At 45.3% G+C, this 10,144-nt stretch overlaps 1 long non-coding RNA gene across 1 annotated transcript; it reads left to right on the top strand.

Moving 5' to 3' along the window:
- Positions 1-556: 556 nt before the first annotated feature.
- Positions 557-3,738, top strand: LOC145652089 (uncharacterized). The gene is made up of 3 exons (XR_014118304.1): positions 557-796; positions 1,560-1,944; positions 3,101-3,738. It is a non-coding gene; the product is annotated as an uncharacterized LOC145652089 (long non-coding RNA).
- The last annotated feature ends 6,406 nt before the right edge of the window (positions 3,739-10,144 follow it).

The following is a 10,144-nucleotide window of genomic DNA, read 5'->3' as shown; positions in this document are numbered from 1 at the left end:
TGGGGTTTGGGATCGTGTGTGCGCACGCAGGTGGGTGAGTGGATTGTACATAGGCTTGAATAGGCTTGTACATGGGCTTGAATTAGCAACTAGTGGGGGGTTTGCAGATTACGTGGGTGTACTTGTGTGCTGGTTCTTTGTGTGGATTTGAGATTGTGCATCTGTATTTACATGCATTCTTATTCACTGGCTTATAGTTCCGTTAGTCCTATTACCCAGCTCAGCACAGCTCAGAACTAAGCCTAAGAACTAAGCCACTGTCACTTTGTATTCAAATAATAATGCACAGCAAGTTATTGATTAGAGTCTCGGAAAACAAGGCAATGATTTTGCTTGGGAATTATGGCAGGATCGTGGGTTAAGGTCCCTCTAGCAAACAAGCCAAAGATTTATGTTCGAGCTTCCTCTCTCTTATAGCATGACAAGGAGAAGAATGACCCAGTCCATATCTGGTTCACTTTTGGGTCTTGATCGATGGACCCTTCTAAAAATGACTGTATCCAGCTTTATCCTTGGAAAAGGGGCAGAGAGCAACTTCACACGTCTTTCAGGCGGCAGTGGCAACTTGCAGGAACCGTGGAGGGGAAATTAAAGTCTCTATGCACTCCGCCTATAGAACACTGTACAAGAAACAGGTGTTTTAGTGTAGACGGCGAAGACAGCAGTTCAGGTTTCGTATTACAATAATAGCTCATTGACAAATAAAGATTCGCAAATACGCCGCAGGGATTTTTCTGCAGGAACTTGGAGTTGCGGCTTACGGCAAACATCGATGTTTACAGACTCAGTCTGCCGGGTCAGTATTTCAAGCTTTCATCTTATTTCAAGATCCCCAGGAAATTCACATCGTCGTGTTTGAAAAGCTCCAGTGACTGAGCAACTAATATTCCAGTGCGAAAACGGCGTCCCTTGTGCATGACGGATAGGTGGCAGACAGCGTAAGCTTTTCATTTCCATGAAAGGCCGCGCGGTGTAGTTAGCGCTTAGATGCACAGCTTAGCTGCGGGCGAGGCTGGAAACGCACAAGCTATCTTGTCAGCCTTGCTTACGTTCCTTCGCACGGGGTGGAGAAGCAATGGGCCAGTAACGATGCGCACGCTAATTTAATGCAGATTCACGGCAAATCTGCCATAGCGGCCCGAAACTCCTTCGGGCTAATTGGCCGCCCGCGACATGTGGAACCACTTGTTACGCGCCATTACGCGCGAGTGCGCTTCACTTTCATATTCTCACTTAATGCGCTCGATTTGCAGGGTTTATCGCGGAACCCCTGGGGGAAAATGTAGAATTGTAATTGATTTTGCGAGACTATATGCCGAAGATTTTGTAATTCGCATAATGCGGATTATATTCGTGTTCATAATGTCGTATGCGCTTCTACGTAGCAATGCTACGAAGAGTCTTCCCGCGTCCACCTAACAGAATTAACTTAGAAGTTGAAAGCAGTAAGATTAAGCAGCAAATAAACCCAGTATTTGCAGAGGTAATTGCTGTTGCAGCCCTCTCAGTTATGGTTTGCTTTAACGCATCGTTGTATCTCTGCTTTCTATTTCCTTCAGCACCTGGGCAAGGCCCAGACCAACTGGGAGACTGCAGTGTCTCTGATACAGGCCTGCTTTAGTCAGGAAAACTGGGGCAGCAGGTGCCAGCCTTCACTCTTACTCACACACACACACACACACACACACACACACACACACACACACACACACACACACACACACACACACATTTGAGCACAATTATATTCACACATACAGACAATACAGACACATATGCATATACATGTATGCATGAACATATGCATTTTCTCATCTGCACACACACACACACACACACACACACATACATATTTCAGCACATTTATATTTACATATACAGACACGTGCATACACATACGGGCCAGCCTCAGATGATGCCCTCCTCGTTGGAAAACATGGGCAGGTATGTGGGTCGGTATATTTCCTTGTACATGCAAAAATAATGTTCACCCGGTAGAGCCTCTTGTCTATATATACCAGGCACAAAGCTGGGCTGAGCCTCACTCTCGCCAAGTAAAGTAGGTCAGAAGGTAGTTTTGGATACAGTGTGTTACCTTTCAGGCAGGATTTGTTCTCTTCAGAACAATGCTCCTGTGCCTATAAATAGCCATGTCAAAATGGAACTGTTTTTAACAGGTTTAGCTAAACATGAGTTTCGTGACCAGCTAAATGGGCATGTGCATACTTGAACCATGTTTTAATTCTTGGCTTACCCTAAGTGGTACACTTGATTTGAGAGAGAGAGAGAGAGAGAGAGAGAGAGAGAGAGAGAGAGAGAGAGAGAGAGAGAGAGAGAGAGAGAGAGAGAGAGAGAGAGAGAGAGAGAGAGAGAGAGAGAGAGAGAGAGAGAGAGAGAGAGAGAGAGAGAGAGAGAGGAAGCTGCCCACGGCAGACGAGCCATTCGCAGCAGTGATTCATTCACCGCCTCCCTTGGCCCTTTTCTAAGGTGCTCTTCTCTCCAGCACAGCTGGGCATGCACATTTCTAAAGACCATTTAGCCAACCCTGAAATACCCAGGGTAGGCTGGTGCGTGCCTCCAGAACTCTGGACCACTGCCGGGCCTTACTCTGGTGGAGCAGTAACAGTGGAACCGCACCGGCACCCGTCTTGGCCTGGCGAAAGCTGTGCGTTCAGGCTTCGTCTTCCACCCTGACGCCATTAGCTGGGGCCACGGTCCCTTGCTCCTCCATAATTGTGGAAAATGGAACAGCAGCTCACAGTCCATGTTCGGTGGGTAAAAACAAAAACAAAGACAGAACCCAACCGAATTTGCAGTGCCTGCTCTGTTCCTGTAGTAGTGATGCTGAAGGAATATAGGAGGTTATTTTTCTCTTGGTAAAAATGTGTAAAGGAAGCTCTGAAATACTCCTGTAAGTACTCCCGTGACCATGAAAGCATGCCAAGGGGTGGATATCGGTGCATCTCGTTTCAATTTGCCATGAAGACTGAACACGCATCATAGAAAATTTCCTTCCCAAATCAGTAGCCGATCAGAACTGAGAGAAATCCATAAGACACGCTACCACTGGGCCCTTTTTGCTGTGATGCTATCATTACAGGTCGGCGGCGCAGAATCGAGTGCAGCTAAGGCTGAGCGACGGACGGCAAATCTCACCGCTGAGTGACAGCCCAACAAATCTGCCTCTGGAAGCGGTGACCGAACGAACGAAGGCTGCAGACAGGACACATGGCCCTCTCAGGCCAGCCTTACAGGGGCAGCATGCAAATGCCAGGTTAAGAAATAAGCCTTACGGAGCCCTGAAAGGGGGAGGCCACGTTGGCCGCTCCCCTAATCTGTGCACTGCCGGTGTTGCCTGCCTGGTCGCTGATGTGCACCTGGTAATTGGATATTGATTCACTCTGTGGCTGAGTATTCTGAGGCCTCATCCTCTCCTGTGACAGGTGGAATAAATAAAAGTCTGATCACATTTTATTAAAGGCACCTCCTGCTCACTGAAGGGGCGTTCGCTCGTGCGTGCGTGCGTGCGTTCTCCGTTGCCACTTTGATAAATAATTACCGAGTTCTTTTTTTTTTTCTGCAAACAGATAAACCAAATGGTGACTTGTTTCTCTGGTGGGGAATATCTATAATTCAGAATGGTTTTGAATGATAGAAGAGTCCAATATTTAATTTTAAAGCTTTGCTATTCTTCACAAAGATTGCTATGAGATGTGTCTGCAAATAAATTAAAATGGCTTTGTATAAGGAAATATACTGGAGTATAAAAGAATGCAACGCAGAGAAGTGGAACTGAATTTGTGAAAACATCCCATTACATACGTGAATTCTAATACGAGCACAACCAGAGATTTCAGACCAGTGTCGCGTTTTGTAAGGTATTCTTTCTCAACCAGTCCTTGGCGTCCCCAGGTGGTCCTTGTTGTTGCTCTGTCCTAGCTTGCAAGACGCAGCTGCTGGGTGTTCAGTGTTCTTGCTGGATTGCTTGGAGGATGAAGAGACGTGGGACACATGCCTTGGCCCCGCATCTCACGAAGAAATTAATTCATTTGCAAATTGTATGCTCAGTGCTTCCTCGGCTCTTTATCTCGTCCGTACTTTGCCAGACGTTCCGGCCAGCTCAGGAGGGAGAGGTAAAGTCCCAGAGGTCTGGAACGGGTTAGCGTTTTCTGTGCTCTTTCCATTAGCATGCCTGGTTCAATAACTCAGCTAATCTTCTGTCCTGGTAGCTAAAAAGGTGGTGTTTGCAAAGGACAAGGTCACACTCTACAGTGGTGGGGTCTCTCCAGGTCAGGAATGGCCAATATCCACTGTAGCATCATCTATAGAGGAAAGATCTGATTTCAGACCTGCGCGACACACCTTCAGGAGCAGCAACCCTAAGATGGGCTTTTAATGAATTTATGTACCTTACTTGGGCCTGGTTATAGTATAGTATTATAGAGTCGCACAAAAAAGAAAAACCCTGCATGGCCACAATAAATAAGAAGAAAAAAACCCACTAGTGTATTCATAAAAAAATGAAAGAAGTAAGAATATGAAAATGAAGCCCAGTGCTTTGGGAACATGATATATTCTTATATCATGTTCCCGAAGCACTGGGCTTCATTTTCGCATGTGGTGATATTGAGAGGCAGCATGTGTTGTGCACGCCCTTAGCTGGGGACATCCTTTTTAGAAATAATGAGTGTGTGGACATGCGAGAGAGACAGCAAATACCTCAGAAATGTCCTTGGAGATGTTTTGTTTTTTTTTTTTGCCTTTGCATTTTAGATCGAATGTCTTGGTAATATAGATATTCATGAATGTACCCCCCGTGAAAAGCCATGCTCACCCATGTGGTAAAAGATCATGGATGCTTAGGGAAGGGTTTCCCTTTATGACACTCTGGTTGTATGGCCCGCATATAATAATATTAAGGGCTTCATAATTATTTAGCTCAGCTCGAAATGTGATGTTATTTATTTAAGTCATGTGTTTAAGTTTCCCTTTCTTCCCTAGTTACGTAATGCAGTAATGCCACTTTCGACTGCGGTGGGTTCAATTCTGCGTTCAATGCTGGAAGAGTCACTGAGTCATTGCTCCCATGGTCCTGTCACTGTCCCCAGCGTGCTCAGCCCATTGGCTCGAGTGTTCTGGAAGCTTCCGGCCCATCTCTGTTGAATCAGGCCTTCTCTCCGTAGCTGTCCAAAGGACTCAATCAGTCAGACTGAGGTCTTTGCATATTGGGGTTTGAACAGTCCTGGAGTCAGCAGCCTGTCCGGCCCAGTGTTCTTCACGCCACAAGGCTGGCAGATGAGCCTCGCTTTCGGCTACCGGCTCTGAGATAAAGCGAGGTGAGAGAAGCAAGGCGATCTTAGAGTCTGGAGCAAACAGGCTCCATGACATAGTTTAAGGAAAATAGTTCAAAAATGCGTTGTGGTTATGTAACCAACATTATATGGCTAGAGAATAGAATATGACATAATATGAGATGATTTTAAATACGAAGCAGAAGATCGTATTGAATTCTCCATACCTCAGCATCATCGTTTATGCCCAAAAATTAATCTACATTTTCGAATCTTTAATCTCCTTACATTCATGCCCTATCTTCTTACGTTCATGTCCTATCTGTGCTGAAATTTGGTTCTGCAGTTTTGAAGAGGATTACATTTGATTGAGGGAGAATTGCCTCCTGCTTACAGGAAAGGTGACCTTGTACACACTGTGATCGGAATTCTCTGCAAGTGAAAAACTTTGGCAGCAGTTTCCAAGCCGCGGGAAAAAAAACACTGAGTTTATAATTTATAAGTATAACAGGAGAATAAACTGAATGACGTTTGCTATCTCCAGTGAGCACTGACACAGGATAATGGCCTGTGTTTTTCTGTGTAATGGGAGATTCACTTCCATTCATGATTTTTATTACGTAACTATACCATACCAAGTTTGCTAACCTGAGAACTTTATTCAGCACTTAGACATGCCAAGCCAATTTAGTTTAAAAGCATATTTCAAACCCCTAATAAAGGCATGTTTCTACACCAACATACATACACACACACACACAAACACACACACACACACACACACACACACACATATATAAGAGAAAGAGACAGAGAGACAGAGATGTTTCTGTATGTGTGTGTGTGTGTTAGATAATTTAATAACAGACATATAAAAAGACAGCACACCAGCAGATAGACAGCATTGCAGAAACATCTCTGTCTGCCTCCTGCTCGCTCTCCTCTTTCCCTGTCACTCTCCTCCCTCTCTCTCTCTCTCTCTCTCTCACTCACTCTCTCTCTCTCTCTCTCTCTCTCTCTCTCTCTCTCTCTCTCTCTCTCTCACTGTCTCTCTCTCTCTCTCTCTCTCTCTCTCTCTCTCTCTCACTGTTGTTTTCACTCTTCCTGTCTTCTCCATGGCCCATATCAATATTAAGCCTTTTGTGCTTTCCTCTGCTGGTTCAGTAAATATCTCCGGGAGCTCCTCAGGGTTCACAGGGGTTCAGCAAATAAGATATTGAGGAGGGCGTGATTAAAGATGGTGTTGCGCAAATGTCTATAGACTTTGCAGTGCAGTGTTTGTACAAGACTCTCTCTGGAATTGTAGGTACAGACTCCCACACACAGATGCAGGAAGGACTGTATAGTTTGGACCCTCAAAAAGTGACGCAATAGGCACAACTTGGGATGGAGTGTGTGTGTGTGCTTGCGCTATTATAGGTTAATAGAAGACAGAATTTAACATGTGCATCCACTAGACACCAGCCTGAGTGTAGCCGCCAACATAGATCCGGACAAGTTGTTCCAATTCGTTGAAATCGGAAAGGAGTCGAAAATTTGGGGGTTATATTTTGCAGTCCAGCTCAAAAAATCAAAGAGTTGATTAGATTATCACGAAATAACCCACAGCAAAACAAAGGTGTTAATGAGTATTTAATGATCTTCCATTATCCGAGAGGAGTCAGGTCTTTTCCCCGAGCTTTGGTTATTGCATACACAGAAATGTTAATGCCATCATTTCTAGACCCCTGTATTCTAGAATTCTAGAATACACAGATTGACTCGAGTGCAGTGCTATAAGCGCTACTCAAGCTCCAATACGATAAGCGCCGTGTGCGATCTGTCTGCCACAGACAGTTCCCAGTTACGGGGCTTCCCATGCGAGCGTCCGTCCTCGGCATCCACTCCCATTTGCTCTTGCGGTTTTCCGGCCCGCCCGATGGGACATCCATCACTCCTGCCGAGCTGGGCTCAGCACTCTGCCGGGCCCGGCACAGACGCGCCGGCGTCGTCGGCTGTGTGGTCAAAGACATGGCTGAATCCGGTAGGGCCCATGGCCCCTGCCTGGCCGTTCATCTGCGAGTGAATCACCACCTGCCGCCGCGAGGAGAACGAGCCGTCTGCCGTCTGCTGGAAGCCCACGTGACATTTTTGTCGTCACACGGCGCTCATTCTACGCGCAGTGTGCGCTGTTGGTGTCGTCCTCGTCTTCGCCGACTCATGGACGATGACGCCTCAATTTGGCGTCCAGTGATGGGCTGCCAGCCTGAGTTCGCTGTGTCTGAGAGGACATGGAGTGCTGCAAGGGCAGGGCAGTTACAAAAATTAAATATTTCATTTTAAAGAATGGAGCAGAAAGTGCTAGGCTCAGAGGGTGATGCACACTCTCGCTCAACAACAGACACCCCCCAGCACCAAACACCTCCAACGTTTTGTAAAGCCAGCCAGCCATAAATGAACACTGCCAGAGTTCATTCAGTACTGCCAGAGTTAGTTCAGTACTGCCAGAGTTAGTTCAGTACTGCCAGAGTTCATTTAGTACTGCCAGAGTTAGTTCAGCACTGCCAGAGTTCATTCAGTACTGCCAGAGTTAGTTCAGCACTGCCAGAGTTCATTCAGTACTGCCAGAGTTAGTTCAGCACTGCCAGAGTTCATTCAGTACTGCCAGAGTTCATTCAGTACTGCCAGAGTTAGTTCAGCACTGCCAGAGTTAATTCAGTACTGCCAGAGTTAGTTCAGCACTGCCAGAGTTAATTCAGTACTGCCAGAGTTCATTCAGTACTGCCAGAGTTCATTCAGTACTGCCAGAGTTAGTTCAGCAGGTTTTTATTCAACACTGGGGTGTTTTTGCTGTCTCTCAACTCTCCAGGCAAGATTCAGGATGACTATACATATATTTATTTTTTCTTCCCGTATGGATAATTTAACATTTTTTTTCTGCTTAAAGTCACGCCCACCTCCCCCTTTTGTGCGTCTTCTTCATTACCCAGTATCCTCGAATGAGCATTCTGAAATGTGCACCTCTCCTCTGGGCACATAATTACACATGATTTCATGGGGGATCCACTCAGTGCAGTGTAACAAGATGAATGTGTTGAGCGTTTGCCTCATTTATTTGCCAATATTCCGAGTGTACTCTTCAGAGCTCCCTGGTCTGCTGTTTTATGCCTTTAATGAAAGCCCTGGGCTCTGTGTTTTTGATGTACTATTTAGTTTACAGCAGGCCTGGGTAACTCTAACAGAGAGAGAGAGAAAGAGAGAGAGAGAGAGAGAGAGAGAGGGGTAGAATGAGAAAAAAGACAGGGCCATCACAAGCAAGCCCAACCTCTGGAATGAAGATTAATGAAGCCGCATGGAAGCAAAGAGACTCCAAGAAGAGATCCGGGTGAACGAAACAAACAGAGCTTAAATGCAAATACATGCACTGCCATTAGAAATGTCAAACACGCCATTGGCTGCTTAGCACAGTTTCAGTTTCAAATGCATAAATAGCTGCATGATATTTTAGCTTAGCACTCGAGACAAAAGGGAATTTCAAAGGTGTGGTTTAAAGGCTGAACTTAAGCTGTTGAGAACCGACTTGAGTTGAGGAACTGAGGCCATAGTGAGTGCCTTTGGTTTCCCACCATGTACCCTCCCCAGCGCTGCCTCAGAGGATGGTTTATACTGGTTCAAGCTGGACTGAAATTGCTCCATAAGAAAGATCCGAGACTAATGAAATCTGTTGTTGTCTCCCAGCACTGGAACAAATGTTTGAGTAATGCAATTAAAAAGATTATAAGTCTATTTTTCTGTCCACAGGCTTCCAGGGCTGGTTATATTTAAAAGGCCGGAATCTTCAGAAGTCCGTTATGAAGCTGACAAGTGTAACATTTATACTCATTTGTCTTTAGAAATTCCCTTCCTCAGGCCTTTTTCATTTGTCCAGCAGATATTTTTCAGCTTCCCCGGGACCAGGCCTGCAGGGACCTCGCTTATCGGCTGTGTTCCTCCACAAGAGTGGTGACAGCGCGCGGAGCTGACTGTCCGTGGCTGGAGTGGTCAGAAGAAACAGGAGAGCGTCTGACACTGACATGATAATGGCTGGCTGTCATCACCATGCTGTCTAAAACCTGTCACCGTCGCCTGAGCCCTGAGTCAGCCAGCATGGCCGCTGCTCACTCGGCCTTGGGCGGCCGGTCGCGTGGGATCGTGATGTGGGATCATGATGGTTTTATTCCAGGAAGCAGGCTACCACGTGCCGTTGGATAATGTCAGCTCTAAGAATTTGTGCCTTTTAATGAAGGAAGAATCGCAATCACAGATGGAAGTGGAAACAACTATAGGCAGCGCTAAAGTACTGGGCTATGTTGTCTTAGCCTTTCTTACACTGAGACTCGATTTAAGCTGTGCACTGCTTCTCAGTGTTGACTGTTTAGCACCTTTCTGAAAAGAAAATAAAAGACTTTCTCCTTCTAATCAAATATTAATCAAAGCCTCATCAGATCAAAGGCCAACTAATTTCAAAGACATGCTGTAAGAATTATATTCTCTACGGCATTCTCTCCCCATTACATTCTAGCAGAAACATGTCTGAATTGTTATTAAAAGATTAATCTGAAAATGAAAACTTAATATATAAGAACTATATGCATGGCGCTCAATCTCATCATTTTCTAAGGATTTACCATTACTGTAATTTTTTAAAAATCTGCCCTTTAATTTCAACTCTTTTTTTTTTTTTTTTTTTTTTGTTGGATGAAAGACTGACAAATGAAATGGAGGTAAGAAGTGCAACAATAGACTTTTAAAAGGCCAGTGTGCTATTATAGCTGTAGTGCTAACATCACACAATAGCGCCCTTGTCTGTGAGCAACCAGGAATGAGCCAGACAA

The sequence above is a fragment of the Electrophorus electricus genome, chromosome 18, assembly GCF_041902795.1.
Source record: "Electrophorus electricus isolate QZ-2024a chromosome 18, ASM4190279v1, whole genome shotgun sequence".
Lineage (NCBI taxonomy): Eukaryota > Metazoa > Chordata > Actinopteri > Gymnotiformes > Gymnotidae > Electrophorus > Electrophorus electricus.
This window is presented reverse-complemented; position numbering and strand designations above follow the sequence as displayed.